Source organism: Lissotriton vulgaris, unplaced genomic scaffold (genome assembly GCF_964263255.1).
Source record: "Lissotriton vulgaris unplaced genomic scaffold, aLisVul1.2 SCAFFOLD_1876, whole genome shotgun sequence".
Lineage (NCBI taxonomy): Eukaryota > Metazoa > Chordata > Amphibia > Caudata > Salamandridae > Lissotriton > Lissotriton vulgaris.
Window position 1 is genome coordinate 364,711 of NW_028245941.1, and position 26,989 is coordinate 391,699.

The following is a 26,989-nucleotide window of genomic DNA, read 5'->3' on the forward strand; positions in this document are numbered from 1 at the left end:
GCAAACATTAGCTATCATACATGTGGCAGGCACTGGGCAAGTAAACCAAGCCATCATTGTCTAGGCATCTGAATGAACATTACAACCACAGGTCGCTCTATAAAGGGGAGTTAGCTCCTTGGAAGTTAAATATCAGAATCTCAAAGCAAGCACAGTAGGAGAGAATCAAGTTGATTCTCTTGGAGGGAAAGTAAGCTATGCATACAAAGCACTGTACACAACAGTACTATGATGTAAAGACAAGGGAATCCATAGGCAAGTGGTTTTGAAGAATTTATTTAGCAGCACTACAATACCTCTTAACAGCACAGCCGGTAGAAGATAACTGCCACAAACAGAACATAGAACATGGAACAGCAGGGAGAGCAGGCACGCTCTATACATTGCATGTATAACATATGAAAGCAAAAACCTGATAAAATCAGAATGTAACACATCTCACCCCATAACACAAAAGGAAATAACAACAAAAAATAACCTAAAAACTAAATTTAAAAAATGATAACATTAAGTACTGTACCTCTTTGGCACAGAAATGGTTCTATTGTTAATTTTGACCTTGAGGCAACAGACAAACCTTCCTCAGGAACAGGACGATTTCCCAAAGATGTTTTAAAAACAGTGAACTTGGAGGCTTCACAAGACCTGCATTTGACGACTCTTCTTACAATGCAGACCTTACCATCCTGAGTAACCACACTGTTTTTACACACCTTCAAAACTTTAACAGGAGCACGAAATCTGGAACAACCTATGGCTAAAAAAAGAGGTTTCTTGATTCTGACAAAATCTCCAACAACAAAATCAGGAAGTTGAGAGCTACCTGCGCATCACACTTGGAAGCTGGATGGATGTGGTAAGGAATCCGGGGACTAAAATATGTACAAAGTACACATCACTTGCCGCAATTAAACCTGTAGTTCTAGTACTTTGTCAAGACTTCCCTCCCCCCAGTTCCACCGCTCTACATATACTAGACCAATGCGAATATTCACGCTGGACAACATCATACTGATAGCGAAACAACCTTTGGGCGTTCTTCGCAGCAACGCGTCCTGACGGCCACATGCAAAGTTTGTATTCTATTGGGTAATTGCGCCTCGATTGGCAAGCTGCCGTTTTGGAGCGTGACCGGCAGGGTGTACACTAAAAGTCCTAAAAGAATTGCCTGCCTCACCGACCCGAACTGCTGACCACGGACTGAAGCCCTCCAGCGGGAGATTTCCTGTGCCTGCTGCTGCTGCCGCTACGCCTTGCAGGACCCGCTTCGCGGGTCCCGCTTCGCGGACAGCAGCGGCTACTAAAGTTCTTCAAGGGGTGCTCCTGATTTTCGTAAGTTACAACCGGCAGGGCTGCGAGCTTGCAGCGGGGGACTCCAAGGACCAGGAGCCCCCGCGCGCCCGTCTCCACCTGGGCTGCTCTCCCTGCCGGCCCCACCCCCTTGACCGCCAATCACACATCTATAAAGGGAATCCTACATCCCCGCTGCGCGGGAGCGCGCGGGAGGGCGCCGGGAGAAGCCCGGGACAAGGGCGGGACCGTTTGAGGCCGTTAGAGGACTAAGAGGACTGGCCTGGCCCACCCCCCTTGGTTCTTCTCATCGCCATCGTGTCTGGACCTTGAGTTTAGTGAGTACTACATAGAAATCATAACTGTTATACATTATGTGTACTCGGGGGAGCCGCAGTAAGACTGCACTGGGATTAACTAAGCCAAAAGGTACCTTGGACAATTTCCTTGTGAAAACAAACCTGGCAATAGATGCAGAAATCACAAAAATGCAGAAGAGGGTTTCAATCGAGTTAGATGCGGCACGCAGACTTTCCCAAACTTTTGCCAACTCTAAAAAATCTTCCCTGGGAAACATCGCGTCCGCTGCATCACCCCAGCAGGCTGCACGCCCCCCTCCTCTGTTGATTCTCGCCGACGTTCATCACTCCCCCCCTTTTTCTTCACCACCATTAGACTCTTCCCTCATCTTCTCACCCATGACCGTCCAACCTAGTGAGGGTGAACCACCAACTGAACAGGAAAACTTTACCACCTTGCCGGTCATAACTGCCCCTTCCTTCTCTGTAGCAAAAAGTACAAACCCAGGTTGCCATGTTTTGAAGAAGAGAAATAATGCAAAATCTGCCTATGCTCGTAAGAAAGCCAAAGTGGCTAGGCAGCAGTTTTTCAATCATAGAAGAACCCTACCCAACGTAGGGGACTTTAAACAAACATCACCGCCAGCTACCCAGCCAACAGGGGGTGATAGTAATTTCACTCTTTCTACCCCCCCTAATGCCCTTGTTGTAGAGAACCCTACTATCCCTGAAGATAACCTAACACTGGGAGGGCTAAATGAGACAGGGAGGGATACGGATAAACTAGGTGATGATGAAGATTTCCTTCAAACAGTCTGGGTCACGCTAAAACAACTATTGACACCGTTCGAACTCAGACTGTCACGTATAGAGAATCACCTACTTGAAATGGATAAAACATTAGTATCCCTGGCCACACTTAGCCTAAAACAGCTGGAAGCAATACATCCCCATATTAACGAGGGTCTACCCCTGGTTAGAAATGTGGGTATCCAACCTGCTCCAGACTCTAAGACTGGCACTAAAGTAGCTACAGCGTCTAAGGAGGTCCCTCCCGCCCCTTTGATTTTGCCCGCACCCTTACCCCCTCCATTATCCAAACCTACACCAATTCCCAAACCTAGGACACTTGTAAACGTCGCTGCCAACCTTCCAAAAATCGAGGAAAAACCTCCTAAAAAACACGTCCAGCCTAAACCTTCTTCTAGATCCGACCAGAAGGCGAGCAACTCTATCACTCCTCTTTTAGAGCGCTTACCAAATTCACATCCGAACCATCAGAACTTTCGTGGAGGCTATATTGATCTCCCCCCTGAGGCTGGGCCCTACGTGGTTATCTTGGCCGGGGTACCTCCGCTTGCCCCTGACATTGTTGAAACCCAGTGGTCCTTAAAAAATAAAGTGATCCACTGGTTAAATACCAATAGGCAGATCTCTCACACCAACAGGAGCAGGGTCCTTATGGTCAGGAGAGTCCCTTGGGTGGGCCGTACTTACAAATCGATACCAGGAGATTGTATCGTGGTGTCATTTGCAGACCCTCACACAGCCCACCTTATCACCACATGGGATCCGTATGTGACCGAACAAACCATTGTCACCAAACCCCTTACCTTTTTCTACCCTCCTAAACAGGTAGCAGAGCATCCTGGGGCTTGGACTACGGTCCACAACCATAGATGGAAGGGTCAAGGACAGGGATGGCAACCCACCAACAACTGGTGGGAAGGTGCACCCACTATGAATAGGTTCGCATGCCTAGACCAGGTGGATTGACTGGAAACTGACGACCAACCACCACGATCAAGTGACCAAAATCAAGCAATGATTGCCAGTAATAGCAATACATTGCCAGATATTGCTAGCAACTCGACCCATTCGATGGTGATTCCACCCTCCCTCGGCCACCACCCGCTCCCTGTGCGAGTTATACAACATCTAGACAGGGTACATCCCCAAGACCAGGTAGATGCTATGGAGTGTGTGGGCCATATACACCAGGTAGCCAGGGAACTGAAACACTCACTATTATCCTGGAATGTAGCGGGTCTGGGCAATAAGATCATGCATACACCCTGGCTGGAGACCGTCCAGAAGCATGACATACTTTGCCTGCAAGAAACTTGGCTTGCTGAGGAAAGGCATATCATGGGGTATCGAACATTCCATTCACCCGCTGCTCCCTCCACCCAGGGTCGTAACAAAGGGGGCCTGTGTATATATATTTCGAATATAGGGGATATAAAGGTGTACAATTTCCACTCTGACCAATACTTTCAAATCCTTTCTTTTAAATGGGGCACCACACAAAAGGTCATACTGGTGAACTTTTATAACAACATGCCAGTAAATGAAATGGAATTCATCTTGAATAAAATGTCGAACCATATCCATAAAGTGAGAGATCAAAACACGGGAGACCACACAGTTTTTTGGGTAGGAGACTTTAATTGTGCCGTCTGCCCACTTTCTGAGTTAGGTTTGTGCGGCCTTGCAGATCGAGAGGAGGACGGCCCTTTTCACTTCTCACACACCAAGCTGGGGTCTCTCCTTAACAGTATTGTGTTTACTTTTGACCTCACCTTCATTAACCAGGCATGCTCTCCCCCAGTTCCCTTTGCCCCAACATATAATGGAAGAGGCTGTGAAACCACAATCGACTTTGCACTGATATCCCCCACCACACCTAATTTTATAACCTTCTGGGAGATAGGGGATGATCCAATGAGTGACCATTACCCTATTACCTTTGGGGTTAGGCTCCCACAGGAGAAAGCAAAGGAATCTAGCGGCCCACTCTATCCACTGGAGGTCACTTTAACGAAGTTAAACGGCTATGTGCTCAAGTGGGAGAAACTGAACCCCACAATTTTCCTCCACAACCTAATATCATCTTGCTTTGCAGACATATCTGTTTGTTTAAAGGAAGATATTGAGCCTAAGGCGATTATGGCAGCTTTCGCTAATATCCAGGAGCACATAAAAAGCCTTTTAACCAAGAGTCACAAAAAGAATGGGAAACGTGCTACCGGGTGGTTTGACTCTAGGTGCACAGCTGCCTTAAAGAACTTGAAGAAAGTTCTAAACGCCATCCCGAAAAACAGGGTCCAAATCTCTGAGGCCAGACGTGAGTACAAGAGAGAAATTAACCTCAGGAAAGCAACCATGAAAAGGGAGGCCTGGGAAGCTTTGGGAGAAGCGGCCAGGAATAAGGATACTAACCTTTTCTGGAAAGTGATAAGATCAGTTTATAACACTAAAGATACTGAGAACTGTATAGATGTAGCAATTACAGCAGAGCTCTGGGTTGAACATTATGGTAAACTCTACACCAACAGTCAGGGGGACAACACGAATAAACAAAAGACACTCTTACCCTTGAACAAATTCACGCAGGTCTATCAGTCAAGTGATCCCCCAGCTTCCCCTTATCCAATCGACTTGGTCTTTACCACTCTAGAAGTGGAAAATGCAATCAGGGAAAGCCCTTCAGGGAAAGCCCCAGGTCCGGACCACACACCAGTTGATGTCTACAAAACAAATTTGGAACTTTGGACTCCACTCTTAACAAATGTTTTGAACATGGGAAATAAATGTGGCTTAATTAATACCTGGTCAGAGGCCATTGTGGTCCCCATCTTTAAAAAGGGAAATAGGGACGACCCGGCGTGCTATCGCCCTATATCCTTATTAGATGGCCTCATGAAAATTGCGGGAAGGATCATCCTTAAGAGGATTCAGTATTGGGAGACAGAAAACAAGATTATTTCGGAATTCCAATATGGTTTCCGAAAGGGCCTGGGCACTCAGGAACAATGTTTAAACCTGTCCCTATTGATGTCCAAATATACTGAGGCCAAAAAAGGGGAGCTGTTTGTTACCTTTGTTGACCTTAGCTCAGCATTTGATTGTGTGGATCATCTGCAGCTTTGGTCAACATTGGAGCTTATTGGGGTGGATCCTACCATCATTGTATTTATTAAAGAACTGTATAGAGAGGCTGGTGCCAGAGTGAGGTTCGGGACCCAGGGACAATGTACACAGAAATTTCCCATAAATAGAGGGGTTAGGCAAGGATGTATACTTGCGCCCCTTCTATTTAGTTTTTACATCAACTCTGTTGTAGACCACCTAACAAACTTCCAAAATGACTATCCAGCTGTCAATGGTAGGCCTGTACCCATCCTACTATATGCCGACGACGCGGCTATTATGTCTAGGACCATGGTGGGGTTGCAGCGAGCGGTAAGAGAATTTTCATCCTACATGGGGAAAAGAAATTTGAAAGTGAACATCTCAAAAACTTTCTCCATGCCGTGCACCCAAAAGAGTAAAAGGCCACAATGCTCGATATACCTTGACGACCAAAGAATTGAGAGCACAGATACTTTTTGTTATTTAGGTGTTGTCTTTGGGAGAAAAGGAGCCTGGAAGCATGCAGTATCGGCTAGGAGGCTTGCCTTTACGCGTGCTATTGGGGCCCTGAGAACTTTTGCAGCGAAAATTGGGGGCAAACCGACCGCTGAGATGATACAGATTTACCAAGCAAAGTGTGTAGCGACAGTTACTTATGGAGCAGGCCTATGGGGGTTTGAAGACGTGTCCTCACTCCAAATTTGTGAGAACCTCTTTATCCGTTACTTATTGGGTGTGAGTAAAACTACTTCAACTTTTTTCACTCACATTGAGACTGGCCTCAAATACCTTAGCGACTCCATAAAGCTGTCCCCGTGTTTGCTCTGGCATAAAATCTGGACTACCAAGGAATGCCAACTTAATAGAGATCTCATCACAGATTGTATGAACTTGGACGCCGCATCCAAAATAAAATGGATGCGACATGTCCGGTTGATGTTCTCCAAGATTGGCTGTCCTGAATACTATGACGACCCAGAGTCCTTAGAAAATCTGTCTAGGTCGTCCCTCAGAAAACTTCTAATCACACATCTGGAAGGTATTAGATGGGATGCTGAGAAACTCAAAAATACCACCTTGAGCTACCAAAGAATCACTCCCACCGAAGGTTTGCAACTGTATCTCAGGACCGAAACTGCACCTTATCCCCGTATGCTACTCACCAGACTCCGCATGGGCACTTTTTTCCATATGGTCACTCTTCCAAAACAAAATGATTGGAGTTCCCTGAACCTAATCTGCCCATGCGATGATCACTCATCACAAAGTAACATTCATATTATGTTCTTTTGCAAACTGTATTCTGCCCCAAGGAAATTGTACCTATTACCTCTCCTCAAACACTGGGGCATAAGAACATGTAAAATTGCTTATTTTAAGTTACTTCTGTTAGATGAGGTGTATGTCATCTTTGTCGTTTCTCGCTTTTTAATGTCAGTGATGAAATTTAGAAACTCTATGATGTAACTCTTACATGTTTAAATCTTTGTACATGCTTCTACCCGAGGCCGAGTTCTGAAACTTCACCACTGACTTTTGTTCTTATCATGTGAAAATGGTTTTATCGATTCTTATAGAAGTTTCGTTGGGGATAATTTTTTAAAAATTTGCTGTATAAAATGTATTTGTATGCTTTTATGATTTTATCAAACAAATCGAATAAAGCTAATTTTGAATTTTAAAACATCATACTGATAATACTCTGCATAGCAAAAACAGAATTTCAACAAGCACTTGCAGATGCAAAAGATATATAGATTAGCCCAACCTTTCTAAACAACCTAAGCTCCAGCAGAATTATCAGTGCTGGATCTGAGAAAGAGGGAAGGCCACCTTCCACTTCTTCCGCACGTTGAGATGCTACTGGACTGTTCATTTGATTACTTTGACTATGCTTTAGGGATCTGGTGTTTGGAACCACAACCTCTTGAAGACCTCTGTGACTAGAAGAGATGTCCACAACTAGAGTCTTGCCAAAGATCAAACTTTTAACTGTACAGACACATTGGTCTCATCTACTTGAATTCCTGAAGTATTGATCTTTGAGACCAGAAGCAGAGAGAGTAGAGCTAGGTGGCCTAAAGTTTGCCTATTCTTGAGCATCAGTACAGCCTGCCAGAAGTTCACCAAGCCCCACTGTTGTAACACACACTAGGAGAACAGCTTTCACACACATAGGTGGGCTCAGTCGGAGGTCAGCGGGGATGGTGGCCTCCAGTCGGTGGTACCTGGGGTGGGCTGTAGTGAGCCCCTGGAATAGCTGGCTTTTAACCATTAGCTCAGGAACTGAGGGACTGCCTAGAATCCACCCGAAAAAACGAAAACAAACACATTTTGTGCAGCTGCATGTTTCGGAGCTTGTTCCAGGTCAGAGCAGTCACACCCGCCTTGTCCCATGTTCAGCTTACTCTCAAGTCCCCCAGACAAGTCAAGGAGAATTGTGGAGTAATCTTTGAGACTCCGATTCTACAAACGTGTGGTGTGGAGGGAAAGAAGAATTAGATTTTGCTGCACTACAGGTCTGACCTAACTGGATTAGGGGTCTCACTGCATGAATCTCATCAAGTCAGAGAGGAATAGACAAATGCCAACCATCAAGAAGGAAAGGTCAAAGACCCCTTACGTAACCACTTCTGTGAAATTTGGGATTCTGCAGAAGAGGATGATGAAGATCTGGGGGTGAGTGGGGCAAAAAAGATAAAGAAAACATGGTACATACACCCTGTTTCGAGGGACGACCCACTTAAGTGAAGACTTACTCACCTGCCCCTTGATACAAATAATGCAAGTGACGGGACACATATGATACTCGCTCAGACAAAAGTGAGCTGGTGAGGTCAAGAGCTGTGGGAGGGCAGCAAGATAAGTAAGCCTAAGAGCAGCAGGATGAAGAGAGATACATCCGGGGGAGGATGGGGTGACAAAAAACACAAAAATGATGGGGATGCTTTGACTGAGAGAAAAGTAATGGAAAAAGTAACCAAATGGACAACGCCAAAGAAAATAAAAAGTGGAGAACAAGGAAAAGTAGACCCTTGCTTCTAGAAGAGAGTAAGCAATCCAGGGTAAGAAAGAAACACAGAGGAACAGAGGCAAAAAAACAGACACATGAAGCAAATTCTGTGCGCCCAATGAGACCAGAAAAGCAAAGAAAGACATGTAACAAAGATCACTCCGAGCTATTGAAATACACATATTCCACCAGGAACCACACGTCGCTGAACCAGGGTCATGTCTCCAGGGAGTAAGCAGTAACACACAAGCGCACTGAAAAATCAAAGTGGGAACACAGGGAGTTTAAGCAATGAGAAGGAAGGAGAGAAGAAAGGATGCCACTCTTAGGAATACCGCCTTGAATCAAGGGGACTAGAAATGGGAACATACATCCCCTGTGGAGTAAATTGATCGTTACCCAGGGCAAAGTTGATCATTCCTCCTCAACTAGCCAATGGATATCAGCTTAGAAGAAAACAAATTATTGAAAACAACACTATTAGAATCAACACCTTTCAAATGCAACAATAAGGTCCTTCTCCACCCCACAGGGACAAAACACACTGTGCAAGAGTGGGCTCCTTAAAGCTGCTGGAAATCTGCCTAGTCCAGGCTACTGTCCCACAAACCTCTAGACCACTCGCCTGGTACATGGACATGAGCAGAAATTCGTAGGGTACTACAGAGCTTCCTTGACAAATCAGCTGTGGTTTTACAGATATCGAAGAAACTAAAGTTTTTTATATGTACCACCCTTAACAACATGCCTACCAAACCATCTGAGAGGATCCTTCAGCCCACACCAACCACAAGAGCATTAAATGTGCTACAGAACTTCTCTGAAAGAAAGAGACTGAGCCACAGGCACACAAGAAAAGCTGCACCCACTATCTCCACATTCATTTCCTAACAAGCCTCCTCCAGGATATAAGGAAGAGCAAGAAAATATAATAGCTCTAGTAATAGGGGCCATCATCACAATTCTAACCAATAATAAGCAACTCACAGAAGAGAACCTCAGAAGCAGAAAGGGATCTAAAACTGAAGTCAATATTAGGCGCCAGAAAACGAAAAACACTGCCCTCTGAGCACAGTCAAAAGCTAGATAGAATCACTAACCTAATACTAAAGCAGAAAGACAGAAATTAGCATGTCAGCATAGCAAAAAAGAAAATCTGAACAATAGGGGCTATTTTGAGTGACGGAACAGTGCCAGCACCCAAAAAGAAGGGAAAACGGACATATACAAACTCACCATGCCAAGTCCAGTGATACAAGATTCGCCTGGCTAGACACAAAGCAGGAATTTACTGACACAGTGGTAGAAACTAAATATACCATTACTGTAAGAGTAATGATACAACATTAATGTACTAGGACTGCAATGTTAATGATACAACCTTAGTGTACTATTATTGTAATGGTACAACCTTAATGTACAATTACTATAATGGTGATATACAACGCTAATGTACAATTACTGTAATGTTAATGATACAACCTTAACAAACTATTACTGTAATGGTGATGATACAACCCTAATGTACAATTACTATAATGGTAATATACAACCTTATTGTACAATGTTTGTAATGTTAATGATACAAACTTAAACTACTTCTGTATTGGTAATGATACAACCTTAATGCACTATTACAATAATGTTAATGATACAACTTTAATGTGCTATTACTGTAATGCTAATGCTTATAGTAATTATACAATCATAATGTACTATTACTGCACTTGTAGTGATAATGGCAATGGTAAAACCTAAATATAATGTTAATGATACAACTTTAACGTACTATTACTGTAACAGTAATGATACAACCTTAATGTTCTATGACTGCAATGTTATAGTAATACTACCTTAACGTACTATTACTGCACTTGTAGTGATAATGGCAATGGTAGAACCTAAATATAATGTTAATGATACAACTTTAACAGTAATGATACAACCTTAATGTTCTATGACTGCAATGTTATAGTAATACTACATTAACATACTATTACTGCACTTATAATGATAATGGCAATGGTAGAACCTAAATATAATGTTAATGATACAACTTTAACGTACTATTACTGTAACAGTAATGATACAACCTTAATGTTCTATGACTGCAATGTTATAGTAATACTACCTTAACGTACTATTACTGCACTTATAATGATAATGGCAATGGTAGAACATATATATATAATGTTAATGATACAACTTTAACGTACTATTACTGTAACAGTAATGATACAACCTTAATGTTCTACGACTGCAATGTTATAGTAATACTACCTTAACGTACTATTACTGCACTTATAATAATAATGGCAATGGTAGAACATATATATAATGTTAATGATACAACTTTAATGTACTATTACTGTAACAGTAAAATGTTCTATGACTGCAATGTTATAGTAATACTACCTTAACGTACTATTACTGCACTTATAATAATAATGGCAATGGTAGAACCTAAATTTAATGTTAATGATACAACTTTAACGTACTATTACTGTAACAGTAATGATACAACCTTAATGTTCTATGACTGCAATGTTATAGTAATACTACCTTAACGTACTATTACTGCACTTGTAGTGATAATGGCAATGGTAGAACCTAAATATAATGTAATGATACAACTTTAACAGTAATGATACAACCTTAATGTTCTATGACTGCAATGTTATAGTAATACTACCTTAACGTACTATTACTGCACTTATAATGATAATGGCAATGGTAGAACCAAAATTTAATGTTAATGATACAACTTTAACGTACTATTACTGTAACAGTAATGATACAACCTTAATGTTCTAGGACTGCAATGTTATAGTAATACTACCTTAACGTACTATTACTGCACTTATAATGATAATGGCAATGGTAGAACCAAAATTTAATGTTAATGATACAACTTTAACGTACTATTACTGTAACAGTAATGATACAACCTTAATGTTCTATGACTGCAATGTTATAGTAATACTACCTTAACGTACTATTAATGCACTTATAATGATAATGGCAATGGTAGAACCTAAATATAATGTTAATGATACAACTTTAACGTACTATTACTGTAACAGTAATGATACAACCTTAATGTTCTATGACTGCAATGTTATAGTAATACTACCTTAACGTACTATTACTGCACTTATAATGATAATGGCAATGGTAGAACCTAAATATAATGTTAATGATACAACTTTAACGTACTATTACTGTAACAGTAATGATACAACCTTAATGTTCTATGACTGCAATGTTATAGTAATACTACCTTAACGTACTATTACTGCACTTATAATGATAATGGCAATGGTAGAACATATATATAATGTTAATGATACAACTTTAACGTACTATTACTGTAACAGTAATGATACAACCTTAATGTTCTATGACTGCAATGTTATAGTAATACTACCTTAACGTATTATTACTGCACTTATAATGATAATGGCAATGGTAGAACATATATATAATGTTAATGATACAACTTTAACGTACTATTACTGTAACAGTAATGATACAACCTTAATGTTCTATGACTGCAATGTTATAGTAATACTACCTTAACGTACTATTACTGCACTTATAATGATAATGGCAATGGTAGAACATATATATAATGTTAATGATACAACTTTAACGTACTATTACTGTAACAGTAATGATACAACCTTAATGTTCTATGACTGCAATGTTATAGTAATACTACCTTAACGTACTATTACTGCACTTATAATGATAATGGCAATGGTAGAACATATATATAATGTTAATGATACAACTTTAACGTACTATTACTGTAACAGTAATGATACAACCTTAATGTTCTATGACTGCAATGTTATAGTAATACTACCTTAACGTACTATTACTGCACTTATAATAATAATGGCAATGGTAGAACATATATATAATGTTAATGATACAACTTTAATGTACTATTACTGTAACAGTAATGATACAACCTTAATGTTCTATGACTGCAATGTTATAGTAATACTACCTTAACGTACTATTACTGCACTTATAATGATAATGGCAATGGTAGAACATATATATAATGTTAATGATACAACTTTAACGTACTATTACTGTAACAGTAATGATACAACCTTAATGTTCTATGACTGCAATGTTATAGTAATACTACCTTAACGTACTATTACTGCACTTATAATGATAATGGCAATGGTAGAACATATATATAATGTTAATGATACAACTTTAACGTACTATTACTGTAACAGTAATGATACAACCTTAATGTTCTATGACTGCAATGTTATAGTAATACTACCTTAACGTACTATAACTGCACTTATAATAATAATGGCAATGGTAGAACCTAAATTTAATGTTAATGATACAACTTTAACGTACTATTACTGTAACAGTAATGATACAACCTTAATGTTCTATGACTGCAATGTTATAGTAATACTACCTTAACGTACTATTACTGCACTTATAATAATAATGGCAATGGTAGAACCTAAATTTAATGTTAATGATACAACTTTAACGTACTATTACTGCAACAGTAATGATACAACCTTAATGTTCTATGACTGCAATGTTATAGTAATACTACCTTAACGTACTATTACTGCACTTGTAGTGATAATGGCAATGGTAGAACCTAAATATAATGTTAATGATACAACTTTAACAGTAATGATACAACCTTAATGTTCTATGACTGCAATGTTATAGTAATACTACATTAACATACTATTACTGCACTTATAATGATAATGGCAATGGTAGAACCTAAATATAATGTTAATGATACAACTTTAACGTACTATTACTGTAACAGTAATGATACAACCTTAATGTTCTATGACTGCAATGTTATAGTAATACTACCTTAACGTACTATTACTGCACTTATAATGATAATGGCAATGGTAGAACATATATATAATGTTAATGATACAACTTTAACGTACTATTACTGTAACAGTAATGATACAACCTTAATGTTCTACGACTGCAATGTTATAGTAATACTACCTTAACGTACTATTACTGCACTTATAATAATAATGACAATGGTAGAACATATATATAATGTTAATGATACAACTTTAATGTACTATTACTGTAACAGTAATGATACAACCTTAATGTTCTATGACTGCAATGTTATAGTAATACTACCTTAACCTACTATTACTGCACTTATAATGATAATGGCAATGGTAGAACATATATATAATGTTAATGATACAACTTTAACGTACTATTACTGTAACAGTAATGATACAACCTTAATGTTCTATGACTGCAATGTTATAGTAATACTACCTTAACGTACTATTACTGCACTTATAATGATAATGGCAATGGTAGAACATATATATAATGTTAATGATACAACTTTAACGTACTATTACTGTAACAGTAATGATACAACCTTAATGTTCTATGACTGCAATGTTATAGTAATACTACCTTAACGTACTATTACTGCACTTATAATAATAATGGCAATGGTAGAACATATATATAATGTTAATGATACAACTTTAACGTACTATTACTGTAACAGTAATGATACAACCTTAATGTTCTATGACTGCAATGTTATAGTAATACTACCTTAATGTACTATTACTGCACTTGTAGTGATAATGGCAATTGTAGAACCTAAATATAATGTTAATGGTACAACTTTAACAGTAATGATACAACCTTAATGTTCTATGACTGCAATGTTATAGTAATACTACCTTAACGTACTATTACTGCACTTATAATAATAATGGCAATGGTAGAACCTAAATTTAATGTTAATGATACAACTTTAACGTACTATTACTGTAACAGTAATGATACAACCTTAATGTTCTATGACTGCAATGCTATAGTAATACTACCTTAACGTACTATTACTGCACTTGTAGTGATAATGGCAATGGTAGAACCTAAATATAATGTTAATGATACAACTTTAACAGTAATGATACAGCCTTAATGTTCTATGACTGCAATGTTATAGTAATACTACCTTAACGTACTATTACTGCACTTATAATGATAATGGCAATGGTAGAACCAAAATTTAATGTTAATGATACAACTTTAACGTACTATTACTGTAACAGTAATGATACAACCTTAATGTTCTATGACTGCAATGTTATAGTAATACTACCTTAACGTACTATTACTGCACTTGTAGTGATAATGGCAATGGTAGAACCTAAATATAATGTTAATGGTACAACTTTAACAGTAATGATACAACCTTAATGTTCTATGACTGCAATGTTATAGTAATACTACCTTAACGTACTATTACTGCACTTATAATGATAATGGCAATGGTAGAACCTAAATATAATGTTAATGATACAACTTTAACGTACTATTACTGTAACAGTAATGATACAACCTTAATGTTCTATGACTGCAATGTTATAGTAATACTACCTTAACGTACTATTACTGCACTTATAATGATAATGGCAATGGTAGAACATATATATAATGTTAATGATACAACTTTAACGTACTATTACTGTAACAGTAATGATACAACCTTAATGTTCTATGACTGCAATGTTATAGTAATACTACCTTAACGTATTATTACTGCACTTATAATGATAATGGCAATGGTAGAACATATATATAATGTTAATGATACAACTTTAACGTACTATTACTGTAACAGTAATGATACAACCTTAATGTTCTATGACTGCAATGTTATAGTAATACTACCTTAACGTACTATTACTGCACTTATAATGATAATGGCAATGGTAGAACATATATATAATGTTAATGATACAACTTTAACGTACTATTACTGTAACAGTAATGATACAACCTTAATGTTCTATGACTGCAATGTTATAGTAATACTACCTTAACGTACTATTACTGCACTTATAATGATAATGGCAATGGTAGAACATATATATAATGTTAATGATACAACTTTAACGTACTATTACTGTAACAGTAATGATACAACCTTAATGTTCTATGACTGCAATGTTATAGTAATACTACCTTAACGTACTATTACTGCACTTATAATGATAATGGCAATGGTAGAACATATATATAATGTTAATGATACAACTTTAACGTACTATTACTGTAACAGTAATGATACAACCTTAATGTTCTATGACTGCAATGTTATAGTAATACTACCTTAACGTACTATTACTGCACTTGTAGTGATAATGGCAATGGTAGAACCTAAATATAATGTTAATGATACAACTTTAACAGTAATGATACAACCTTAATGTTCTATGACTGCAATGTTATAGTAATACTACCTTAACGTACTATTACTGCACTTATAATGATAATGGCAATGGTAGAACCTAAATATAATGTTAATGATACAACTTTAACGTACTATTACTGTAACAGTAATGATACAACCTTAATGTTCTATGACTGCAATGTTATAGTAATACTACCTTAACGTACTATTACTGCACTTATAATGATAATGGCAATGGTAGAACATATATATAATGTTAATGATACAACTTTAATGTACTATTACTGTAACAGTAATGATACAACCTTAATGTTCTATGACTGCAATGTTATAGTAATACTACCTTAACGTACTATTACTGCAATGGTAATGATAACGGTTATGATACAACCTTAATGTATCATTACACTAATGTTAATGACACAAACTGAATTTACTATTACTTTAATGACATTAATAATGGTTATGATGCAACCTTAATGTACAATTACTGCAATGGTAATATACAACCTTAATGTACAATTAATATAATTTTAATGAGACAACTTTAATGTACTATTACTGTAATGGTAATGATAAGCTTAATTTACCATAACTGAGATGGTAATTATACAATCTTAATGCACTATTATGGTAATAATGATGGCAATGGTAGACCTTTAATGTACCATTACTGTAATAGTAATTATGCAACCTTAATGTACTATTACTGTAATGCTTAAGATAATGGTAATGATGCAGTCTTAATGTACCATTGCTGTAATGTTAATGATGCAACCTTAATATAATATTACTGGAATGGTAATGATACAATCGTAATGTACTATTACTGTATTGTTAATGATACAATCTTACTGTACTATTACTGTAATGGTAATGATACAACCATAATGTACTATTACTGTTGTAATATTTCCAGGTTAGGCCCATGTAGCGAAGCAGCTTATTTCTTACATTGTACTCACAAATAAAATTTTCAACTGTGAGGTTTTGCATATATTTGCGTGCACAACAATGTTGGATTAGTTTCCCTGAACTTGTTTACACATCTAGCTTTGCACAACATTATCACAACACCCTGAACCTCATGTTTAAGATCTCATTTCGCATTATGTACAAATGTCATCATTATCTTCATCCATGGAGCGACACGGCTATCTACATATCCGTAACATCACTAATCTATATGCACATCACATGGCTGTTCTCTATTATAAAAGATGAGCATCCCAATAGATTAGCAGAAGAGGCACTTCCGCTGACACAGGGGACCCTGCATGCTGAGAAATCACCACATAGCAGTCTGACATCTCGTAAGGGGTGTTCAGTTCGAGACCAAGACAGGGCCCGTCACTCTATCCCATCAGGTAATGGGGATGGATCGTCCCTTGGGGGGTGGGGTGGGGGGGATTCTTGGCTTTACACCTACTCACACTCTAGGTACACTTAGCATAGGGTTTGCATCATAGGAGTACGCTCGATTACTGCCTTGTTTTATATCCGGGCATATACATACAATGTTTAAGCACCATGATTAAACTTTACCTACTATTTACGCTTTTGGTGTTGTAGTCACTTTTATCTGCTTCTGCCTACTAATCATTGCAGCACATGTATTTTATGCAAGAAAAACATTGGTTCAATAAATATTATTGAAAACGTCCCACTGTGTATTATCTGTATATTTGTCTGAGAATAAATGAGCACAAGTGACTGAGAAAACAGTTCTGTACTGTTTCCACGATCCATGAGGGGACAGGGTTGTCATGTTCAGTGGTTGCCAGAAACTATTCGCTCCTTGATCAGTTAGGGGGGCTTACGGTCGCACCGTCAGCTAGGTGGTCTATAGGCCAAAATATCCTGCGGGAGTGTCCGGAATCAATCTTGACACCAAGCCCCTAGGTTATGTTGTCTAAACAGTGCACAGATCCTACGGATTAGTGGGAACTACACAACACTGTAATGGTAATAAAGTCAAATAAACAACCTTGATGCTCTATTACTGTAATGGTAATGATACCTTAGTATAACGATGACACAACCTTAATGTACTGTAACTGTGTAAGTAATGAAAATGGTAGAATCTTAATGTACCAATACCAATACTGTAATGGTGATATGACCTTAATGTACCATTACCGTGATGATACAACCTTAATGTCCGATTACTGAACTGACGTTTTGCACAAGTCTCTGAATTATAATTTATTACTCTTCTTATTATCAACAAAGTGGTCTTGAATAAAGTATATTTTCAGAGAAATGGACTTCTTAACGTATTATATTTTTAAAGTCTTAACCACCGAGAAACCATAGATGTGAGCTTTGTGCACTTACTGTTACTGTATGCTAATTTGTCCTTTTTTCTTTTAACCCCTTCCGTGCTCTCCAGTGCTGCGAATGGCCGTCGCAGCCCGGCTCACTCAATAGAACGCCCGCACCGCAGCGGAATTGCCGCCGCAGTTAAGGCGTTAACAAGTTCGGCTGGATAAACATTTTTATTATTTTTTGTAACAAAAGAGTAGTCGTAATCAGGTAAAATAACACAATGACTAATATTCCATCAATTTGTATTACACTGTTTTATTAAATTGTATGCTTTTAATGATTATATTTAACCTTATGCACTAAACGTCGTCACTTATATGCAAGCAATTTCCATTATCAAGCCTGGATTGATGGAATTCATTGAGTAGATCTGGCCTTGAAAGGAATGCAAGGACTAATCTTCCTGATCTGACAAAGAAAAACCCTGAGCACCTCTGAAAGATCTCTGCTAACTACGCCTACCTTATTAAACAAGGAGGCTAATATTCAGGCAGTCCTAGCGATGAAAGCCAATCCAACGGAAATAAGGAAGGAAACTTTATTCCCTGCCAGCAATACAGACACCTTTAATGGATGATTTAAAGCAAGAATACTTGAACTCATCTAGCCCTGTATCCAAGGATATCAGCAAGAAACAGTGTCAGCCTCCATCCTTTACCCCCTACTCATCACCAGTTGGATTTTATCTGTGTACACTTGAAAGTCCCTCTTTTTAAGCTGTGAGTAATCTAGCAAGTGGTTGCCAGTGGATAGCAAAGAGTAGTTTGGAACAGGCCATTCTGACCATATGGTTTCACCCACAAAAGGAGAGAGACAACTCATTTTTTGCCAGGATGGACATCTCAGATACTCCTTCAAGCCAGCTGATGACCACTCATTATACACTGTATCAACAGCAGCACCAATGCCCAAAAGGATAAGAAGGAATGATGGCTGCCCTGGACCCAATTAGCCATGTAAGCTTAATTGTATTGTCTACCAATGGAGGCATCTTCCCGTAGACTGGCCAAAACCAATACTGATGGCTATACAGGACTGAGGACCATACAAATGTTCACAGAAAATATCCCGTCTATTTGGCTTTAATGTGTAAGTTACTATTAATATGGTAATTCACTGGCTCAGCAGGCAGAAGTGATAAGATGAGTGTTCATTTACCAGACGGCCAAAGGGGCACCATAAATGCATAAAGCATCGAGCAAAGTCTGTGACGACCATCCCGCTGCTAAAGGACAGGATGAAAAATGTGGTTTTGCCTTACTGACAGAATTCTCGCTGGTGTTGGTTGGTCGCATTGAGAACTAGTGGGTCAACTATTCACTATACTATTTAAGCTTCCAGCAGGGACCAATGCTTTTTTCCCAAAACTTGAGATTGCGCAGAGTGCTGCTTACTACACAAAGACCCTCCAGATGTTGATGCAGAAACTGCTAGAAAGAGGAGAAACCCTAAAAAAAAGTTAGCTCCCTCAACAGACAGCACCCGGGTAAACCTTAAGGTGGCAGAGTTTAAACATCTGAATTAGAAGCCTTGGCCGTCAATTGCAAACCTTAGGCAGTGGCAATCATGTGCCTTGAAGTACTGAACTTGGATCCTTCAAGTCTGAAACACAGTCACTGAGTCTAAGGATTCTACTACAAAAAGATGTTCTGGTACTAAAGATGTAGGGGGACGAATGCTCCCTATTTTATTAAATATTAAAATGTACCTAGAAGGAAGCCATAGAATCTTCCTGATCCAATACTCAGAAAGCTTTCCTCTAAAAATAATTTCCATTTCTTCCAGATCTCTGGCAAAGACTGTAAAATCCTGTAGATGTCAAATGAATGTACTGGTGTCATATTTAAAGCTCAACTATTCCCATCCTTTGTTCAAAGTGTTCATTTTGTTTAATCAGCTGTCCCATACACAACTGATTGATCTCAGAGGGAGTTTGTGTTCCAGTATGTTGTTTTTACCTGCGGTGTGCAGGAGACTAGTGGCACTAGTCCAGGGGACTCTGGAGTTGAATTTGGCTCTCAAAGGGGTCCCTCCGTCTGGGGGAACCGAGCTTTGGTCCAGGAAGAGAGGCAGTTGTGCAGTTCCAGGAAGGTTGCCATGGGTGCAGAGTATCAAACCTTTGGTTTGTGCAGCTCCTGTTGCTGCAGACTCTGTTTTCTTCTTGTGTCGTCTGTTGCAAGTTAGCCCAGAACTGAGATTCCGGTGACAGAGGTAGCCCTTAAAACCTAGATTTAGGGGTGTTAGGGGTGCAGGCGCAAGTGGCCTATTGGCTACTAACCCCAGTGGCTAATCCGCCCCTGAGGTGACCAAATCCAGGAGGTGAAGAGGGAGGGACACCTTTTTTACCCAGAACCCTCTATTCTACCAAATTTAAAAATGGCAGAAGTCTTACTTAGCTGTAGAGATCAGGTATCCCACCCCAGAGGTGTGGCTAGCCTTCTGGGGGTGTACACCACCTGGATATCTAATTTTCCGGCCAGCCCAGGTGCAAATGTGCATGAGGGCAGGGGGAAAATTGTTTCCTTCTTTGGGAGGCAGCCTGGTGGCATATCACAGGCAGTACTGCCTTTGAAGCTCACGCCCTCGATGTGCCACTTTACTATCCATCCCGTCAGGGAGGGAGGTGTGATATTCCAATATGGGCCATTGTTTCTGATTCCTGGGTGAGTTCACACCTCCTGGAAGGGGGTCAGATTCCTGTCTTGGGGGCAGCAGCTACGGCTGGTACCAGAGCACAGGAAAGGATGGGGCAGCCAGGGGAGCAACCTCTAAGGTAGCCACCTGGGTGCATGCCACATCATCCCCAAAACGAGATGTGTGTCAGGGGTGATGAGGCACATTGTTTGATACAGTTCAGTTCATAAACTTTATTTCCATTTGTAAAAACAAATCACAAAAGTTAAAACAACATAGACGTGAGGGCCAAATGGAACAATACAGGTTTCTAAAACAAGAGACTTGTTAATTAGCTTAGTTAAAAACTAACACCCTGGATATTCTTCATAAAACAATAAATAAGTTAAAAAAGACTCTAAAACACACCCGTAATAGGCGACCTACATAAAGAATTGGCGTTCGGTTTTATATTTTTTAAGGGAGCATAATACCAGTACAATAAAGTGCATATTGCTGTTTTGAGAAAACAGAGGTATAGGACAAAACATAGACAGTTACCTATGTCTCCTTTCAATCCATCGGATCACCCACACCCAGCCCAGGAACTTTGCTGTAGCAACCACAGTCGGGCCTTCCACTGTTGTTTTTAAGATTCTGAACGCCTCACTACTGGACCTAGTACCCAGGCTAGAACATATGGGTTTCAGCCAAGTACGTCTAGGTTTACTATAAGCTTGACAGACAAAAAAAGATATGACCCAGTGTTTCAATCCTGTCCGGACAGAAAGGGCAATTGCTAGTATTTGTATCACACCATTTAGAGGTGAAAGCATGTATGGGTAAAGTTCCCACCCTAAACTGGTGGAATAATTTCCTGTCTCGAGTTGAAGTGATTAAATCCCAATACCCCTTGCATTTGGGTTTGTGCTTTTTATCAAGAAAGGCTTTCAACAGAGTAGGGCTAGAAGAAACTGCAAAACGTTTCATGTTAATCATGTTCCAGTAGGCTGCCTTTAGCTCAGTTTTACTTGTGAATATACTTCCGGCTTGGGAGGCCCACAAGCGGCTCATCCCCAACTCACATAGTATATTCTTGACACAGCTAAACCACACAATTTTTCTGTTTACATCTAAATTCCTGACTTCTAAAAGGGCCAGGGGATAGTTGTGCGAGCTCAGGAGTCACCCAAAGTCTCCTCCAATATGCTACTAGCCTATAGTGTGCCACATCCCTATTTGAGTGACATCCCAAATCCAAAAAAAGAGGTACTAATGGGGTGGTTTGGGGAAGGCCGATTTAAGGACCTTAAAAATTTGTTCTGGCCCACCACTAGAGAATCCAAATTGGCATGTCCCCTCAACTCTGCCCCATACAGGATTGTGGCGCCAATTTTAGTATTATAAATCTGTAGCACGGGAGTTTTGGGTTTAGTGTATGAACGTCTGTGCTCCTTAAGCAAGGAGCCTGAAAGTTGGGCATGTCTGACAGTAAGGCAGTCTAGATGTGTCTTCCAACTTTGTTTTCTGTCTATTATTACCCCCAGATAGGAAAAAGTCTCTGTTTGTTCCAAGGCCCCTTCCTTCATTCTAACTTTGCTGATGACTTTTTTGGAGTCATGTAGGACCATGTACTTCGTTTTGTCAATGTTGACAATGAGGTCGTGGTCCGCACAGAACTCCTCAATTCTTGAAAGGGCACGTTGGAGGCCCTGTCTCGTCTTTGAGAGAATAAGAGTGTCGTCGGCGAACATTAGTAGCGGGATCTTAGTCCCAGCTAAATTCCGGGCATCCGTGGGAAAGTCCTCGAAATATTTCACTACCCCATTAATGTACATGGAGAAGAGGGTGAGTGCTAGGACGCACCCCTGTCTCACCCCCTTCTCAACCGGGAACTTTTCAGTGGTGCTACCCGCTGCGTCCCATCTGACCTGAGCATAGTTGTCCGTGTGTAGTTTGACAACAAAAAGACAGGATATCCAGCGGCATACCCAACTTTGACAGGGTATACCACATCTTGGGTCGCAGGACCAGGTCAAATGCTGACTTGAGGTCCACGAATGCTGCATAAATAGTGCCTCTCCCCAAAGTTACATTGCGCCAGTAGATAAGAATAAACTTTAAAACCTGGTCCACTGTACTGGTGCATTGCCGGAACCCCACCTGGAGATCAGAGAGGATATGACATTCCTCCATCCAAGCCTGAATTCTACATAGCACCACCGTAGCAGACACCTTTTAGATGCAGTCAATCAGGGTTATGGGCCTGTAATTTCCCGGTATCGAACAATCCCCTTTTTTATGAATGGGAAGAATTACTGCTCCTGCCCAGGTACTGGGCATCGATGCTCCCTTGACGATGGCGTTCACTAGCAGCTGAATATACAATGCCCAGGTCAAAGATGGTGTGGGAGCACCCCGCTGACCTCTCAGCCCTGGTTCGCCTCTGGCTTGCTGGGAAGTGTAGTTTTTCTTCAAGTGTTTTTCGCTAGAGTTAGCGCAGGAAGTACTGATCTCTAGACACAGCGTGTGTTTCTGGTTTCTTTACCACACTACACTTCCCAGCAAGCCAGAGGCGAACCCGGGCTGAGAGGTCAGCGGGGTGCTCCCACACCATCTTTGACTATTTAATGGCGCTCCCGCGAGTGCTTGGGCTGACGAGTCCGTGGCTGAAGCACCCGCATGCCATGAGAGGCATTTCACCTGATGAACATTTTGGCAGCCCTCAGCAAACCTTTGATATTGGCTGTATTCTCTACTGAAAACGGTAAAGAAACCAGGAACACACGCTGTGTCTAGAGATCAGTACTTCCTGCACTAACTCTAGCGAAAAACTTGAACACTTGAAGAAAAACTACACTTCCCAGCAAGCCAGAGGCGAACCCGGGCTGAGAGGTCAGCGGGGTGCTCCCACACCATCTTTGACTATTTAATGGCGCTCCCGCGAGTGCTTGGGCTGACGAGTCCGTGGCGGAAGCACCCGCATGCCATGAGAGGCACTTCACCTGATGAACATTTTGGCAGCCCTCAGCAAACCTTTAATATTGGCTGTATTCTCTACTGAAGACGGTAAAGAAACCAGAAACACACGCTGTGTCTAGAGATCAGTACTTCCTGCGCTAACTCTAGTGAAAAACTTGAACACTTGAAGAAAAACTACACTTCCCAGCAAGCCAGAGGCGAACCCGGGCTGAGAGGTCAGCGGGGTGCTCCCACACCATCTTTGACTATTTAATGGCGCTCCCGCGAGTGCTTGGGCTGACGAGTCCGTGGCTGAAGCACCCGCATGCCAGGAGAGGCACTTCACCTGATGAACATTTTGGCAGCCCTCAGCAAACCTTTAATATTGGCTGTATTCTGTACTGAAGACGGTAAAGAAACCAGAAACACACGCTGTGTCTAGAGATCAGTACTTCCTGCGCTAACTCTAGCGAAAAACTTGAACACTTGAAGAAAAACTACACTTCCCAGCAAGCCAGAGGCGAACCCGGGCTGAGAGGTCAGCGGGGTGCTCCCACACCATCTTTGACTATACAATGCCCAGGTATCAAGATCTTGGAGGAACAGATCCGCGGGGATGCAGTCTGGCCCGGGAGCCCAGCCTTTGGGGCCCAGGAGGAGGGCATTTGCCACGTCTTTCTTAGTTATGTGTATGGCGGGATAGAAGACGGCATTACAAAAATATCTTGGACATCTGAGTCACATGAGAACTGGCCTTTGTAGTGTAGGACCCACTGATCTGGCGCCACATAATTCGTAGGAACTTTTCTTGGGTCCCCGCTCCCCCACTTCACCAGGTGCCAAAATGTGGTCATATCTCTCCCGGAACATGCATTGAGTAGATCAGCCCAATGAGCTTCATCCCAGTCCCTTTTAGCCTGGGATTGCACTGCCTTGTATGCCAACCTTTTCTCTCTTATTATGTCGCCATCTTTAGTCCTGATTGCTGCCGCTAAAGATCTATAGGCAGTACAGCAGGAAGAATTATACCAGAAGGCAGCCTTAAGACATGGGGTTTTAACCAATTTTTTATGTTTGGTGATAAAAAACCTTTTAAGTTCAGTAAAAAGATGCCCGTGAACCTGAGCGGCTCTGTGGATATATACTTCATGCGCAGCATCAGCCTGGAGAGTAGCTATGGCGTTGGCTACCCGCAAACTCATTTGATTCACGTGCTCTACTTTGTGGGCCACATTAGCCCATTTAAGCAGTCGTGTGTCGTTTGTCAAATGTGCTTCTATGAAGTCTACACGTGATATAAACCCTTCTCCATGGTTTGAAGGCAGGTGCCGCAAAGAGTGTAGCAAAGGGTTATGGTCACTTTCTGGTCGATCACAGACCATCATGTCTAGGAAGTTGGGCCAAAACTCCTTGTTAATGATAAAATAGTCTATGCGGCTGGTGCGTTGCACACTAATGTATGTTGGCATCCCAGTTTTATCTGATCTGGTTCGCCCGTTGGCTGCTCTCACCTCATGTTCCAGACAAAATACTTTTAGTTGGAGTGCTGCGCTAGACCACCTTTTTATTGGAGGAAGATCCAAGGAAGGGATCAACCACTGTTCCTCCTCCTCTACGCTAAAATTCATGTCCAGGAAATCCAGGGGTTCGAAAGTACAGTTAAAATCTCCGGCTATTAATGTATTGTTTTGACCTCTTTGATTTGTTAAAAAAATGTCAAGAAGTGCTACGGTGTTTGAGGCCTTCCCACCTTGCGAGCCTCTAGAGTAAACATTAATGAATAGGAGATCTGGAGAATTTTCCTGGTGTAACCTCATAATGAGAATATCCCTTGAATCAATGTAAATCTCCTCTAACTTATATTGATGACACTGCCTAACCCAAATTGTCAAGCCCCTTTTGGGTCTACACCGCTCACCCTGGTCAGCAGTTTTAGAAAAATGTATATAGCCTGGGCAGAACACCTGATCTACTGCCCAGGTCTCTTGGAAAAATAGAATGTCTTGTTCCTCAATAAGTGTAGATGTAGTGGAGAAGTGTGGCTCAAATGGTTAGAGCGGCAGACCCTGATGCAGAAGTCTGGTCCGGGACCAGGGTTCAATACTCTTGGGCTCAATTTCCTCGTACCTGATCATTCTCGCCTCGGTGCCTATTCCAATCATGGAGTCCCACTCTGCGACTCTGGGCAATAGCTTGCTTAATCTCCACAACGACCCCAACAGCGCTGGGATGCCTGGCTTCACCTTTGGGGTGCCCAGGAGTGGACATTCCACAGGGAAAAACCAGGAAGGGTTCCTAAGCAGTATACGGACAGCGCCGGGACACCTCAGTTGGAGGTAGCTGTGCGCTTTACAAAAAAAAGGCATTGAAAAAAATGGCATTAGACCATTCAATGGAGGCTGTTTTGCTTACAAGCCCCGCAATGTTCCAGGAAACTAGTTTTAGGCCGGCACTGTTATCATTGGAGATTCTAATTCTTGGATGAGAACATGGGCCACACCTTGTCGCGTGGGAATCGACAGCTTTTATAATACAATTACCTGTGGGTGCCATACCACAATCAGATTCCCTACTACTTCCAAACAAGCCTAAGTTTGTGCTCTGTGTTAACCCAAAGGTAGCGTGGGAAGGTAGAACATCGCTTTGGGTGGGGCCCAAAACTAGATCGCCCTCACCCAAGTCAGCCACTGGAGATAGGGTCCTTTCAAAAGAGGATGAACAACTCAGTCAGTCTATTTCTTCCAGATTGGAAAGAAACTCAAATCTGTTATGAATAGGTACATTATACTCATATGTTCCCTGAGCATGAGTTGTAGCCCTATGATCGCCCTTCCCAATTATTAGTGTAGGGACATTTCGATAAAATAAAAAAAACATTGGTAGGATACTAATGCCTTCCCCACTCAATTGCCTTGTCCCAGCCCTGTCTAGGATCGTTTTCACTATTAGGGGGACCCAAAATTCAACAACACACAATCACCTCCACTGGTTTTTGGTGATTTCCCTATCCATGAAATTCTGCAAATCATTTTAAATTCCTGGAATAAATGTCTACCGAGCCCTGTTTTATTATTTAAAAGGTGAAGGGCCTTGTTCCAGAGCGATGCTCAGTGTTCCCCAGTGCCAGGTTGTAAAGGAGGTACGTTAGATAGTATAATAGTGTAAGGCGTGGCATCGGGAGGTAGGTTAAGGTAATCGTTATGGCTAGCCAAACCACCGTAGGTCGTCACTTTGTCTTTACCCCCAGATGGTTCCCTCGTGGGGCCGACCTTTGATTGGGTGACAAGCGTACTACTGGGATCT

General features: G+C 40.7%; 1 protein-coding gene across 2 annotated transcripts in view; it reads right to left on the reverse strand.

Moving 5' to 3' along the window:
• Positions 1-26,989, reverse strand: part of LOC147666222 (cullin-9-like) — a 326,973-nt gene that overhangs the window by 233,452 nt on the left and 66,532 nt on the right. The gene's annotated exons all lie outside the window — the stretch shown is intronic.